This window comes from Panicum virgatum, chromosome 2N, assembly GCF_016808335.1.
Source record: "Panicum virgatum strain AP13 chromosome 2N, P.virgatum_v5, whole genome shotgun sequence".
In the NCBI taxonomy this organism is placed as follows: Eukaryota; Viridiplantae; Streptophyta; class Magnoliopsida; order Poales; family Poaceae; genus Panicum; species Panicum virgatum.
Window position 1 is genome coordinate 5,084,801 of NC_053146.1, and position 16,449 is coordinate 5,101,249.

Here is a 16,449-nt window from a genome sequence, read left to right on the forward strand (position 1 = left end):
ATATGTGTGATTTTTTTAATGAATTTAGATGACCTTTTTGCCGTGGTTTGCACGGGTTTTCACGAAGTTGTGGTTTGCACCAGATATGTTCCCAATTAATCTACCCTCTGACCTCTATCAACATAGACAATTTCATATTGTAAATATTATTTTTCACATCATGATGAATTGCACATGATAGAACTAACAAGAATAAGTAAAACTTTTGCTAAAAAGAAATAAAATTGTTATTCCCCGGAAGTTCTTCGAAACACCAGATTAGCTTATGAAAAATGCATCAGGATAAAGCCATAAACCACTAAAATGGGTAAATAAACAATGCCAAAATGGCTAAAGATATATAATTACTTTTTGAACAAATAATTCAAATATGTATTCTTAGTTATCAGCGAGAACACCCAAACACGTTGGCATAGCGACTACTACTTTATACACATTTCATCACCAACAGCTAGTCAGCTAGGTCAACTCGTATGGAGAGGAAGTGAGGAACGTAACATAGTTGAGTGGGCAAGTCAGTTCAAATCAATTGATAAGCCATTTACTTCGTAATTACTCTGTATGATCAAATATTGGCCACATATGCAAACATGAATTCGAATAAAAACCAAATCAGCTGATTGCCAACAATATAACAAGCAACTTCTAACGCTGAAGATTGAAGAACAAACCAAGATCTATTGCCTGCTGCTCCGAAGTCCGAAAAAGGTATAGCTCCTCAATCCAAGATCATGCTCAATCTCATAATCATTATTGTCTTCATCATTGTCACTAGAATCAGATTCGCCTAGGGGCATGGATTCATCATCTTCTATTATTGAGGGTTCAACTGGCTGCCGCTGCTCATCTCTCACTGATTGAGGTTGACTGGTGCTTGTTCCTGTGTCACTCTGTCCTTAGAATACCACCAACTGCATTTGGCTTTCAATAGCAGATGGAGTAACAATCTCTGGCTCGGTTTGTTTTTTCTTTGCGGCACTCTTTTGCAAGAAAGACCGCAGATCTGTAACAGCACTACTACCCTTCTTCCTCTTCATATTTGAACCTAAAAATTGCAATCAATCAAGTCACTAAATTGATCTACAATTCTCACAAATTAACAAGTAAATGGTAATCATCAGTTCATCACTCATCAGTGATTCATTCCATATTTCCATGTCATTCCAAATTAACAAGTAAATTATCACTGATTGCTCACCTTTATTTGTTCAGAAGATGGCCTGCTACTGCTGCCGCCTGCAGGCCGCAGCTCAGCCGCTCAGGCGCAGCCGCGCATGCCGCCGCCGGCGCCTCATCAAGCGCCGCCGCTGCTCGCTGGGCGCCTGTCGCGCTGGCCCATGCCTGTCAGCCTGTCCGGCCGCGCGCCGCCGTTCCGGGCTGCCGCTGTGCACTGCCGGCGCGCGCTAGGATGGCTGCCGCTGTGCGCTGTGTTGACGGTCGTTAAGTGCGAAATATGACCGTCAACTATACTCATAAAAGAAGAAAAACTATACCTCTTACCCACATATTTGTATCACTGACCTAGCTCCATAGTTGTTTTCGAAGATTTATGATTTCATGAGCACAAGTCCGGAATAAGAAGAAAACACGACGAATACGCAGACAAAGTCGCAAACGATCGCGTCCGGCGTAACGCATGCAAAGGAGGCCCACAAACCAGACCAAACCGACCAACCAAGCCCCGGCACCGACCATCTGACATCAGGACCCACCAGGCAGTGTACCAGAGAAGGACGGTGGCCAGAGGCGGCAAGGCGGGGGGGGGGGGGGGGGGGGGGGGGGTCGGCCGACCCCACCTGTAAGGTTTTCCCGCTAATTTTTGGCGGGAAGCCTGATCTTATCCTCTAGAGGTTGGTTAGGGATGTTTTCATGAAAAGAGTTGGCGGGAACCGACCTCAAGCACTATATATGGGGCCTCCCACCACTCTCACCACACACACCACTTGAAGGCCTCTCTCTCTCACTCTCATTTGTGACTTGTACTCCTTAGGGTAGTGGAGCTAGGCTAGTACTTTATCTCCTTAGCGAATCCAGTCGTCCTCGCGGTCGGCGAGCAATCCTCGGCCTCTGGTATGGCTTTGTATTCCGACTTTCGTTATGCTATTCATATTGAGTTCGTTCTTGGTTATCTTGCTATGTTCGTAGCATGCTTAGCCTTGATCTGTGCGTTAACAAGTTATAGTAGTTGCTTGCTTAGACCAGATGATTTGGGTAAGGATATCGGTTCGCTGTGCTTTCGTGCTTACCTTAGCATCTTACCTGTCCATCCGAAGGGTGGGGGACCCGGGGGTGCTAGGGTAGTGACCTCATATGCGGGCATGGTGCTCGGGTATGCGGGATCCTTCGTATATGACGGTGCTCCACGGTGTGACTAGGGTAGACCGCAGGTGGCGACAGCCTTGTCGGTCCGCCGGGAAGCTGCTTCTCGGTTAGCGTACTCCCCGACGTTCGGGTATCGTGTAGGAGTTCATGCAAAGATGAAACGGGACTGGATGTTCTCCAGTGCGGGTCATTCTCCCCGATGTCCCTAATTTCCCGGCACCTGCAGTTCCAAGCATGTGGCTAACGTAGCTTATCTGCTAACATGAATAGTATACTAGGAATATGTGCCTATGCTCCCACTAACCTTAGGATTGCTTGTTTATTCTTTATTCATGAGAGTTGGCTGTTCTGTGTGTGTCACATTACCCCTAATTATTTTTTATTTATCACTTACCCCTGTATAGTTAGTGGTCTTCATCTTACTTCATACGTGTCATGGTTATGGAACTAGTAAATAAACTTTACACAACCTAACCTTTCCTTGGGAAAATATAAATAACAATACCCTGAATATTTCTGGGTGAAATGCTACAGCGGTATATCCGTGCGCTTGCGGATCTTTCTGTAAACGTTAAGACATACCAACACGGCATTCCCTTGGCGGCGTTGCTAGGAACTAATCTCTCCTAGTGGCGACGCTAAGAAATGTCAACAAGCATTTCTGGCGCCGTTGCCGGGGATGGCACTAGGTGTAAAGTTATTTACTAAGTACAAAAACATGACAATATAAGTAAGAGGTAGCTACTACTTATACAGGCTAATGTGTTTATCCTTTTGTTTTCTCCTGATTGGATGAAAACAGGGTAGTGTATGTCTGGTTTCTCCTTGCCGACAAACTTTGTTGAAAATCCCAAGAAGCTCGTGAAAAGGGTCCGACCTCACATCGTCCCTCCTCCGATCTCGCAGTCGACAAACGAACCAGCTTTCCAAGCACCATCAACAATCACCGGACCCATGGGTGAGAAGACTCTCCGCGACTTCTCCGTCCCCTCAGCTGCTAATGTGGCAACTGGACCCAACGTCGATGTTGGGGACGTGAACTTTGAGCTGAAGTCCAGCCTCATTAACATGGTGCAGGCTAGCCCATTATGTGGCAAGCTGAATAAGGACGCCAACGCCCATCTCCAGAATTTTCTGAAGCTTTGCAAGACCGTAACCATACGAGGCGTTACGGCTGACGCTATCAGGCTCCGCCTGTTTCCTTTCTCCCTCCTGGGGAAAGCAAAGCAGTGGTTTTATCAGAATAAGGAAGCCGTCAGCACGTGGGACAAATGTTCCACGGCGTTCCTCGCCAAATTCTTCCCGTTGGGCAAAACAAATGCCCTACATGGAAGAATTTCAAGTTTCCAGCAGATAGGGATGGAATCCATCCCAGAAGTTTGGGAGAGACTCCAAGAATACATACTCGCCTGTCCTCATCATTGGATGGACGAGTGGCTTGTGCTCCAAAGCTTCTACAATGGGCTAACGACAACATCTAGAGCCCACCTTGATGCTGCTGCTGGAAGAGCCTATCTCGACCTGACAATTGCCAAGGCTACGGCCTTGATTGAAAAGATGGTCTCCAACCAGGGCTGGAGCGAGGAGTGTTCCCAGCCCAGAACCAAGGGCGGAATGCATACCGTCAAGGAAACGGACATGCTCGCCGCCAAGCTGGACCTCCTACTGAATAAATTTGATGAAGGGAACCGGCAACAAATGCCTGTTCCCGTCCATGCCATGAACTCGTACTTGACGTGCGATGTTTGTGGTAACGGTGGACACTCGGGGAATGACTGCCCCGAGACCCGTGAAGACGCAGCCTACATCAACAACAACACCGAGTTCCATCCACAAGGAGGCCAGGGGTGGGGTCAAGCACGCCCACCATTACAAGGAGGAGGTAACAGTTTCAATTCAAGCTTCAATTCAAATTTCAATTCGAACCAACCCTCCTTGAGAGACCTTGTTTTTGGCCAAGCTAAAATAAATGAATCTTTAAACAAGAAGCTTGCTGCCAATGAAAAAAATTTAGAAGGTATAAATGCTAAAGTTGAAACTCTTTCTTCTGCTCTTAAAAATCGACTAAGTTTCAACAAAATAATAGAAACATAACTTGCACAAATCGCTGCTGCTGTTCCTGTTTCTGAGTCCGGGAAGATTCCGGGGCAACTCGAATCTCCCGTTGAAACTGCAAATATGGTGTCTACCGGGTGGGGCAACCTTCCCCGACAGACTTCTCTAGCTAACCATGCAGGCAGGTACAATCCCCCAAAGAATGACACTTGGGATGGCCTGGTAGCAGCAATTCAAGAAGATCCAGGGGTCCCCATGATCAGCTGCTCAATCTTCGATCAATACTATGAGCATGCACTCTGCGACCTGGGGGCCAGTGTCAACATTATGCCCATAGTAATATACGAGAAACTCTTATACCCTGCTCTCTCCCCAACATATATGTGTGTGCAGCTCGCAGACTCTACAATCCGGTATCCCGAGGGGATAGCCAAGAATGTCCTGGTCCGCGTACGCGACTCCTTCATCCTTGCAGACTTTGTGGTCATGGATATAGAAGGTGACCTCGGAATAGAGCTCATTCTTGGGCGACCATTCCTGAGGGCCGCCAGAGCAAGGATCGATGTAGGAAGAGGAGAAATCCGCTTCTGCGTCGGAAGGCAGAACATGTTCTTCAGCTTTAAACAGAAAGAAGAGCAGTGCATCCTGAACCGACAGGATGACGAAGAGCAGGCACTTTGGGGCGCACCAGAATCCCCACCATCAAGACCTACGACCACACGATCAAAGGGAAGACGTGCAAAGAAGGTGTGGCGTAAGGTCGCAAACTCATCCTTGTCCAATTCTCCAGGACGAGCCGAGCAGTGGTAATCACAGCAGGAGAAAGGTCCCGCTCGTCAGACTCAAAACGACGAGCCCTTGCTGAAGGTAAATCGGTACGTATCTCATATTTACATTTCACCATTTTACTTCTCTCGATTTTTTTGATTTTTCCCACTGCATATTTGAATTTTCAAAACACTCTTGCATGCTAGAAACTTTTCTAGCACCTTTTCTGTTTTCACAAAAATCCAAAAATAATTCCGAGCACGAAAATCCTTTGGAAAATAAATTTAAACATCTTTTCGAAGCAAAGTTTGGCCGGCACCAAAATTTAAAGAGTTTTTGACTGTTAGAAGGGCAGTGGGCCCTGGCTGTCAGCAGGGGGCCCACCTAGGGTTCGGCCAAACCCTAGGGTCGGCCGGCCCCCTGCCAACGGCTAGTGGGCCCAGCTTTTTCCAACGGTCACTAGCCGTTGTGGCTGGTTTCTTCCAACGGTGCCCCGCCATTCTCTCTTTAAATAGAGACCGAGGGATAAGTTTTGAGCTCTCACACTCAACTCTCATTCACTCACTCCCTCTCAAACTCTCTCAAATATTGCTCTCACGTTTTCATTGGATTTTTGCTCAAGATTTGAATCCAAGAAACCTCTCTCTCTCATTTCTTTGCTGCAAGAAATAAGGAGCAACTCACGGGTAAGAACGTTCATTTTGATTTCACTAACGTAACCCGTTTCGAGTTGCATTTGTTTGTTCCATCATGAAAGGCTTAGGGCGGAAGGTTTCTGGCACATTCAAGAAGATGACGGGTGGAAGTTCATCCCGTTCTCGGGGTGGCTCAAGCTCGTACACACCCGAACCACGATGAACTATGAGAAAGAAGAACAATATGAAGAGATGCAAGCCGAACCGCATGCCGAGATCATAGAGATTGATGCGGAAGATGCACCATACCTCGACTTGCGAGATGATTGTGAACGACAAGGCTACGCCATCCTCAAGAACAGAAGCTTTGTCCACACCCGAGCATTCGATCCGGATCTCCTCATCAAAACAGGTATGTATGAAGACTTCTCTAATATTTGGCATGCAATTGGATGGGATAACTTCATTTCCGTTGAGGAGTACGATTGTCGACTCCTCACCATCCAATTTCTTTGCACTCTTCGGGAGGTGGAAAACGGGGTTTATTTTTGACTTTTCAGGAAAGAATATTTGCTTTCTTGGAAAACTTTTGCCGGCCACCTCGATTTCAACAAACGCTGGCCGATTTCTCTCGATCAAGCTTGCCGCGGTTTTAATCGTCATGAATTTTGGGGTCAGATTTCGGGTCAAGTTGTCCATGGCAAGTTCGCACCTCGGTGCGGCGACATTCATAATCCAACTCTTCAGTTGATGCACAAGTGGTTGACCATCACTCTCTTTCCAAGAGATGATGTCCGACCCGTGCGCAACGATGAGTTGCTCATACTTTATGCCATGGTCAACAAGATCAAAATCTCCCCCGCACAAACTTTGGTTAGGCAATGACTTTTGAATTTCAAGATGACGGGTCCTACTGAGTGCACTTCTTTGATTACTCGTATCGCTACACGTATCGGTGCCTTAGAGGGGAATTCTATTCCTTTCATTGAGGGCGACCGTACGTATATCGACGAGACTTACTTGATCCAAGGTCACACACTCAAGAAAGGCCTGAATGACTCTTTGATTTTCTTTTACTTGCTCTATACAAATGAGATTCCACTACCCAATGCAGAGTTTCATTTGTATAATTGCCATTCGCTAACCATCCCTCTCGTTCCATGAGAAAGAGGTCATAGGCATAGATCTTCTGGATTGCCTGGCAGGATGACAAGAAGCAGGACCAGAAGAGAGGCAGATCCGACTCCACCGCCTCAGCATCCACATCACTCACATCAGCATGAGGCCAGTGGTTCGTCATGGCACAGTGCCAACATGGAGGAGTGGACATGACAGGCACCAGGCCGCCGGTCCACCAGTTCCAGCTCCGGTGGAGCCCCGAACCTCATCAGACGGACGTCCACGTCCTGAGGTTTCGGTGCCATCACCCAGCAACTAGGTGAGCTGCGGGTGCAGGGCGACAACATACAAGAGACGCTAAACCAACACATCGATACTACCCAAGCATGGCAGCGTCACACTGGCGAAACAATCCACGACATGGAGCAGTAGCAGTTGCAGCGACAGGAGGAGTGGAGGGCGTACTGCCGCTGGACGGGTTTCAACCCCCATCAGCCGTAGTAGGCCTGAAGCTAGCTTGGGGGAGGACCCCCACGAGAGGTAACTTGTATCATTTATCTTTACTGCTTTCATAACCTTGCATGAAACCCATAAAAATTTGCAAAATCAGAAAATCCATAAAAATTTGCATAACTAAAAACAAATAAAAATTTGCAAAACTTATGAAATACCAAAAATATTTCATTTAATATGTGTAGTAAGCATGGTGTAAGTTTTCCTTGTTGAGATGATGAATAGTTGCTCTGTTAATTTCCTTCATATGCTTAGTTACAACTTTATGCTCTACCTAGTTTTGGGTTTGTTGGCTTAAATGTTCAAATCTTGAACTTGAAACTTGTGGATAGCGAAAAGCATGATCCAAATCTAAGTTGTTTTGAGCTATGATATGGTTAATTAGAGTTGCTATGATCTTCTCTTATGTGATACTTGACATCCGAAGTATTTAATTTTGAAAACACAAAAATATAATAAAGTTCCTCGATGATATGAAAATTCCTATCCAAAGCCATATGTTGTTTTTCATTACAAAACCTTCCACATATGCAACTTGTTATCTCATTGAGCTTTGTCAAATTGTTGTGACCCTTAGCGAGATTCATTTCATACTCCCATGATCAAGATCACATACACGTTTCCACCACATGCTATGCTTCTACACTAGAAGTGAGCAAAAGTTTCATCCATTCACAAAATAAAACTCCATGTCCATGTATGACACCTCTCTCAAAAATATGTCAAGGATATGGGGCTATGAGAAAATAAAAGATGCATACCCAAAGAAGGTATGCCACATGCTTCGGCATGTCAAAAAAAAGAGAAAAATAAAAGATGCATACCCAAATAAGGTATGCCACATGCTTAGGCATGTCAAAAAAAAAGAGATAGCCCCTTATCCAAAAAAAAGAAAAAATAGAGATGGTGCATACAAAGGAGTTCATACACTATCCACCAAAAAAATATCCACACACTTGCACATCTTGATCAAGGATTACGACTTGTTTCTCCTTTGGATCCGGTCTTTGACTTAGCAAAAATATGAGAAGCAGATATGCCTTCAATCCTCCATACCTACAGCTCCACAAAAATAGCCATTAGAGATAGGTTGAGGAAGTAAGGCACACTAAAAGCCTTGGTGAGGAATTATACACATTGAGCAATCTGAGAGATCATCCGAGGAACTTTATAAATTTCATTTGAAAAACCTTACAAAACCTCCGGATTGACGGTTGAACTAAAGAGAAAGAAATATGAGCACTCTATAATACTGTTCTGACTCTCAACCGCCAAAGATAAGGTGAAGCTATAAGCTCCACAAGAGTAAGGTAAGAGGTAAGAACAAAGTCCAACTTATTCAAAATCAAGGTAAGAAGCATTTGGTTGTGCCTGAGTATGAGTTGGAAATTCAATATTGTAGCAACTCCTGATCAACAATGAGCGCCTTGTTTTGCTCAGGGACGAGCAAAAGGCTAACTTGGGGGTGTTGTTGACGGTCGTTAAGTGCGAAATATGCTGTCAACTATTCTCATAAAAGAAGGAAAACTATACCTCTTACTCACATATTTGTATCACTAACCTAGCTCCACAGTTGTTTTTGAAGATTTATGATTTCAGGAGCACAAGTCCGGAATAAGAAGAAAACACGACGAATACGCAGACAAAGTCGCAAATGATCGCGTCCGGCGTAACACATGCAAAGGAGGCCCACAAACCAGACCAAACCGACCAACCAAGCCCCGGCACCGACCATCTAACATCAGGACCCACCAGACAGTGTAGCAGAGAAGGACGGTGGTCAGAGGCGGCAAGAGGGGGTCGGCCGACCCCACCTGTAAGGTTTTCCTTCTGATTTTTGGCTGGAAGCCTGATCTTATCCTCTAGAGGTCGGTTAGGGATGTTTCCATGAAAAGAGTTGGCGGGAATCGACCTCAAGCACTATATAATAAGGGGCCTCCCACCACTCTCACCACACACACCACTTGAAGGCCTCTCTCTCACTCTCATTTGTGACTTGTACTCCTTAGGGTAGTGGAGCTAGGCTAGTACTTTATCTCCTTAGCGAATCTAGTTGTCCTCGGGGTCGGCGAGCAATCCTCGGCCTGTGGTATGGCTTTCTATTCCGACTTTCATTATGCTATTCATATTAAGTTCGTTCTTGGTTATCTTGCTATGTTCGTAGCATGCTTAGCCTTGATCTGTGCGTTAACAAGTTATAGTAGTTGCTTGCTTAGACCAGATGATCTGGGTAAGGATATCGGTTCGTTGTGCTTTCGGGCTTACCTTAGCATCTTACCTGTCCATCCGAAGGGTGGGGGACCCGGGGGTGCTAGGGTAGTGACCTCATATGCGGGCATGGTGCCCAGGTATGTGGGATCCTTCGGACATGACGGTGCTCCACGGTGTGACTGGGGTAGACCGCAGGTGGTGACAGCCCTGTCGGTCCGCCAGGAAGTTCCTTCTCGGTTAGCGTACTCCCCGACGTTCGGGTATCATGTAGGAGTTCATGCAAAGATGAAACGGGACTGGATGTTCTCCAGTGCGGGTCATTCTCCCCGATGTCCCTAATTTCCCGCACCTGCAGTTCTAAGCATGTGGCTAACATAGCTTATCTGCTAACTTGAATAGTATACTAGGAATATGTGCGTATGCTCCCACTAACCTTAGGATTGCTTGTTTATTCTTTATTCATGAGAGTTGGCTGTTCTGTGTGTGTCACATTACCCCTGATTATCCTTTATTGATCACTTACCCCTGTATAGTCAGTGGTCTTCATCTTACTTCATACATGTCATGGTTATGGAACTAGTAAATAAACTTTACGCAACCTAACCATCCCTTGAGAAAATATAAATAACGATACTCTAAATACTTCCGGCTGAAATACTACAATGGTATATCCGTGCGCTTGCGGATCTTTCTGTAAACGTTAAGACATATCAACACGGCATTCCCTTGGCGGCGTTGCTAGGAACTAACCCCTCCTAGTGGCGACTCTAAGAAATGTCAACACGCTGCCGGCGCGCACTAGGCCAGCCGCCGTTTCGGGTCGTTCCGCGCGCGCCGCCGCTGTGCCCTGGCAGTGCCTGTGCGCTGCCCCTGCCGCGGCTCGCCGCTGCCGGAGAGCCGCGCCACCGCTGTCGCCGTGCGCCGTCGTGGGAGCTAGGGTTAGCAGGTGATTGGCCGAATGGGGAGCTGGAGGGGTGAGGGGTGTCGGGCTGGGCTGACGGGAGGTGTGAGTGGGAGGGGGAGAAGTTGGGCCGGCCTGCAAGTGGTTGGATAGTGGGCCAATTGAGCCCAAGTTGTCTAGTAGAGCTGAAAGGCCTATTTTGTATTGTATTTTTTCATTTTATGATACATATATATGGTATATACTATATGTATGAAATTTTTTGTCAAAAATTTTGGGTATTCAACTGAATACCCATGAATACATTTGGGGCCCGCCCGTGAGCACACCAATCAACAACCAAATTGCAGCACCACACTAAGCTTGCATATTGGTACATCTCAAATAACAGAATAACTGTAAGAAAATTGTAAATTAGCAAACAAACACTTAGCTTAATGATGTGATGGAATATTGCATATCTAGAAAAGTAGGAGTGCTTGCCAACTACCATCCACTATCCAACCATACACCGACAAAAACCATGATGAGTACTCTAAAAATTATGCCGCACATAGCCTTGCAATGGAATTTTTGGCTTGACCCATGAAAGATTTAAGAAATTCTAAATAAATCTCAAAGGCCCACATGTAGTGTATGAGGAAGTGAGCTAGTGGTGCAACCATTTAGTTCCACCTTGCCAGTTCAAGTGGAGTATGACCAACATAAATATGGAGGTTGTTTTCACCTCTCCACCCTTTAGTACGTATTTTGTGATCAGATCTAGTTCATAATCATGTTTTCTGAGATCATGTTTATGATGTTCGTACTTTCTAGTATGTTGGAGTCTTGCATGCTAGGTTTCATTCTCGTCATGTTTAATCTAGTTCGGAATTTAAACTTACAGTTATCTATTTCTCTAACACCTTGTATGCCACTGGTCCAAGTAAAGTTGTATACTTGCTAGCCTGCAAGAAATTATAAGAAACATATAAGGTTACAGTGAGTCTAACCGACAAGAAACATAAGCATACAAGAAAAAATAACATAGATAAAAATATATAAATGTTTTTTTTCTCAAACACGCAGGAGAGCTGTGTATCTTTATATAAGAGAGAACAAAAATATATAAATGCTAAGAGTCCAAATGATATTTCTGGGCTTCTAAGTTCTTATCATGACATGAAAGCCAAAAGTGTGATTCACCAGATAGCTCTATACAACCCAATATTCAATACCATACACTATTCCCTTAGACAAATTCAGCCCTGTAGACTCAAGTGTTGCGCCATTTGCTGCTGGACTGTGTCTTTAATGGAGGAGACTGCACTACTGCAGCATTTTGCTGCTGGGCACTATGTACGGTTAAATACCATTTTCTAGATTGAGTAGCAGACTAGCAGCTTCCTAATCATAATGCATGAGAGGCAGCATTTGGTGTCAGGCTGCGGGCTCAAGAACTTGGCCTCACCCAATGCTGCACTCAAGAATACACTATTTAATTCGGACTGAAGTCCACCAACAGAGAATCATGGATTAAGAGTTCTAGGGCCAGCCAGGATTGAGCAATGTATTCATGTGATGGATCAAAAGGTATTTAATTAGATTTGTTCTATGATTCACATGCCTGCATACAGAACTGATTAAGTTAGGCAATGCTGCAAACACTGTCAGTCTGTCACTGTCGGGAGAACAGAGCACTGTCTCTTTTTGGAATTTTCAGAAGAGATTAGATAGACATAGCTCATTAAATTGGATTTGTTTTTCCCTTATGATCTAATCCATAGGTTTTTGATTGAAATGCAGCCTCCAAATCTACAGATAGCCACCATGCATGCACTTCATTCAGTAGTTTCATAATGAATTGAGGTATCCAATATGAAGGTATGGCTGCATGCAGATGAAGTATGCAATAGGAATATACAGTGAAAAACTATACAATTAGAAGATTCTATTCCTTTCAACAATGAATTTGCTTTAAAGTCCTATAGTCATATCAGTGTTGGAAAGGAAACTCGAAGATTGATTTACCATAAATCTCTGCACGCCAAAGAAGTATGAAAGCCTATATTGCCATTGTGCAGCAACAAGAAGGCTAATCTATATATCTTATATAAACACAACCCACTATCTGTCATTTATTGTATTTCTCTTGACATGCAATCTGTCCACATCATCTTCATGTCATCTCCATGTCATCTCCATGTCATCGGATCCGGTAAGCCCACCAGCGGTCAGTGCACCGAATCAGTAAGCCGCGGGTTCCTCGCCCCGCACCCGCGTCGCCCCTCCTCGCGTACCCGCTCGATGCCTGCGATGCCGCCCCTCGCGCCTCCGTGGATCTCGTGCGCACCGTCGCACCTGGGTTGCCCGGTGCAGAGCAGCGCGCCCGCCCCTCCGGCAACACCTGCACCTGCGCGGTGAGCCTCCTGGATCCCGCCCCACGCCCAGCAGCCTGGATGCCCCCTCCACCCCGACGCTTGGCCTGGAGCCGACCATCTGGATGCTCGAGCTGGCTGCCTGGATGATCCCCCTCGACACTTGGCCTGGATTGAATCGACCAGCCGAAGCAGCCGAGCCGTCGACTCCCACACGCCAGTGCAGCACCCCCTGGAGGTCAGTGCAGTAGAAGAGGAAACTGCCCCCACTATCGCATTTAAGAGGCAAGAGTCACCACTGTAGACTGAATTATTGCAGAGATTACTACTGCGTCTATGCATTTAAGAGGAAATAAGAAGGCACGTTCATGAGAATATACATCCTTTGGTTCACAGAACGTCACAGCGAAGTCAGCATTGTCCAGCCAGAATAGGTAAAACAAATACCTTTACTTCAAAGATGTCCTCCTTCCTGTTCTTGCGAATCAAAAACTTCTATTACTTCATGATCATCTCTATATATGCAGGGAAAATGCTGAATGTAAGCTAGGACCTCATGTTCTCTTGAATCAGGCTATATAATCATTTGTTTGGTTACTTTAATTCCGGTTGTTTCGTTACTTCAGTTCCAGGTACGCCTCATCTCCATTGATCTGTCTTTACTGCTTGCTTTTCTTTTGTTTTGATTGATGCTAACGTGCTTCAAGACTTTGATAAACATTAGAAAACGAATTTCCGTCGTCCATCCGTACTAGGTTGCACATTTAGTTTTTCATCTTATTTAACGTTGTCCCTTTAGGCTTAGGCATGTACGTGTATGAATCTTTGAATATTTTTGCCTACCACTTAAAACCATCAACAATCGCTTCTTAAACTGCAACCAAAACCAGAATGATAAGCTATTCTATAATCCAATATCATGATTAGAGTTTATTTTATTTTCACCTAATAAACCATTGCTACTTCAAATTTTACTTGAAATCCCGCAGCAATGCGCGGGGTACCAACTAGTTCCTACAATAAATGTGTGCTGCACACTCATATCACTAGATTACTGCTTTGTAATCCTATCATTATCCTTCAAGATCTTTTACGCATCCCAAACTGAGCTTCCTGGTCCACCAGCAGTGCTCGTGATTCCATGTAAGATAACGATAATCTCAGATGTGGAGATATTAATGAGGTCAGGTCACCCTCAGTTGATCATTATCCTCCCTATGTGTACTTGGTCTACTCAAATAGAATAGTTATTTCATTCATTTTGTATATATTTAATTTACTGTTGTTATTACTTGTCGATATAACAAACATTCGACAGGTATATTGCTTGGCATTTCTTTTACTTTTCAAAAAGTAATGCAAACAGGTATAAGGGCCCCATGAAAAAGTGCGGAATCTTTCACTACGTATCACTTGTTTGCAATTTTATATATGGCAAAGGGATGTATGCAGAAAGAAGAACTAGCCCATAAAAGCTAGTGTAGTGTAGATATTTCTGTCCAATCGGCACTAGCACCTTCCAGTTTCTATTCAATTGGTGAATCTAATTTTACAGTATTGTTTCATTCCCTACTTAAGTTGATTTATTCCTAGCGTCAAACTGCTATTAGATTCAGAAAACTTATGTTGAAATATGCAATGCATGCTTGGAACATTCTAGAAGATTTTGGATAGGGATGGCAGCGGGTGAGAAACCTGGTGGGGGCAGAGGAACGTACCCATCCCCACCTAGATTAAATTTCCCCGCTACTCGCCCCGCTACCCATCTCGAGTACCAATTTCACCCCATACCCGTCACCCGTCGGGTAACGGGTACCCATCGGGTGACCCATCCCCACATAAGAAACTAATCAATGAGCATATCAAATTATCAATTGCGCACCTTCTTTCTTCGGTGGCGGGCTCGAGCTGCCAGCTCCAACAGACGATGCCATTAAGGGCAGCAGGGAAGGACGAGACGTCGGAGTCGGAGAGGCAGGCCGCAGGCAGGGGGCAGTAGCCAAGGGCCGCGAGGGGCGACGCGGCGGGTGACTTGCACTCCTGTAGTGCAGACTGCCCCTGGCCGCGACTGGAAGCTGGATGGGGTGGGGGGTCTGGACTCTGGCGGCGGCTGGATGGGGTAGGGGTTTGGAACAGTGTGGGCTGCTGGGGATCAGGTTAGGGTTTGGGTGCTTATATAGCCAGGGTTTGGAAGGTAAGCCCACATGTCATAGTAAAAACGGGTCTGGGGTGTGAAAGAACGTACCCGTACCCGCTTCACCCGATGGGTGAAAAAAATACCCGTTAGCAGACCCATGGGGGCAAAAAAAGCCCATACCCGTACCCTAATAGGGTTTTTACCTGCGGGTTATCGGGTTGCGGGTCCCCATTGCCATCCCTAATTATGGAGATAACAAGAAACTAACTTTGCAATGCATGAGGATAAGATCATGCCAAGGTAAGAAGATTCTAGAACAGTGGAGAGCAAATATGAGTAATAGTTATCATCCTTCATGGTGAAGTGTAGAATTCTCTAGAGGAAAGATATTTGTATGATAGGATAAAGATGGAGAAAACTCTAGAAATGTAGAAGAGTGTAGAAGGTGGACACATGATAACACCATATGAACCATAGAGTCCTATAAATAGGGGTGCCCCCTCATCTCTTGTCATACCATGACATAAGAGGTCTCAAGTAGGAGATGATAAGGTTGCCATGTAGTGTAGTGGTGTCATGGTAGGATAGCCACATAAAGAGTGTAAGTGTTATCTGTATCAAGTTGAGTTGTGGATAAAGGTTTGAGTTGATCTGTAAGTGTTAGTCTCCCAATTTCTAAGTACTTAGTATATAAGTTGTGATCTATCGTAGGCTGGCTCTGCCATCCGGGATCACAAAGGGTCTGTGCTTCATCGTAGGAAGGCTCTGCCTCCTGGAAGCCAGCTTCATCTGTTGGTAGGCTCTGCCACTCGGAAGCGAGAAGGCGACTCTACCGTCAAAAGAACATTATACACTAAGTAGCTAGAAATTGAAAGTATTAACCGACTCTAGAGTGAGTTGGTGTGTCTTATGTATTGGTCCCCAGCATAGTGGGTATTAGGGCCACTCGGTTCCCAACAACTTACATTTGGCGCGGAGGCAATATGGGTCTGCGCAAAGACCAAACAGGCTATCCATGCCCCAGTACCGGCTGCTGCTGCTGCAATCTCCAAGCTCATTTCCTACAATTGATTAGGAAGTCATTTAATAATAGATTATCAACTAGGAAAGAAAGGTTGAATAGTTAATTCTCAATGTACCTTATCAGCATGGCCCTTAATATCATAATTAAACCTGCCTTGAACCCCTCCTTGGCACCACGCTGCAATCTCCAAGCTCATTTCCTACAATTGATTAGGAAGTCATTTAATAATAGATTATCAACTAGGAAAGAAAGGTTGAATAGTTAATTCTCAATGTACCTTATCAGCATGGCCCTTAATATCATAATTCAATCTGCCTTTAACCCCTCCTTGGCACCACAGCCAGCAGCAAACTTCACATCTTTGAGGGCGCAGGCAACACAGGTGGAAAGGTTGTTTTCTCGAGCTA

At 45.1% G+C, this 16,449-nt stretch overlaps 2 long non-coding RNA genes and 1 other non-coding gene across 3 annotated transcripts; 1 reads left to right on the forward strand and 2 right to left on the reverse strand.

Annotated features, from left to right (window-relative positions):
• Window positions 1-502: 502 nt before the first annotated feature.
• On the reverse strand, window positions 503-1,757 carry LOC120658688. The gene is made up of 2 exons (XR_005668810.1): window positions 1,199-1,757; window positions 503-1,045 (listed from the first exon to the last, which is right to left on the reverse strand). It is a non-coding gene; the product is annotated as an uncharacterized LOC120658688 (long non-coding RNA).
• A 1,885-nt stretch (window positions 1,758-3,642) lies between these two features.
• On the reverse strand, window positions 3,643-3,749 carry LOC120663226. Its single transcript, XR_005670444.1, has one exon. It is a non-coding gene; the product is annotated as a small nucleolar RNA R71 (small nucleolar RNA).
• Window positions 3,750-12,590: 8,841 nt separating this feature from the next.
• On the forward strand, window positions 12,591-13,837 carry LOC120659424. Its single transcript, XR_005669000.1, has 2 exons — window positions 12,591-13,315; window positions 13,409-13,837. It is a non-coding gene; the product is annotated as an uncharacterized LOC120659424 (long non-coding RNA).
• Window positions 13,838-16,449: the final 2,612 nt, after the last annotated feature.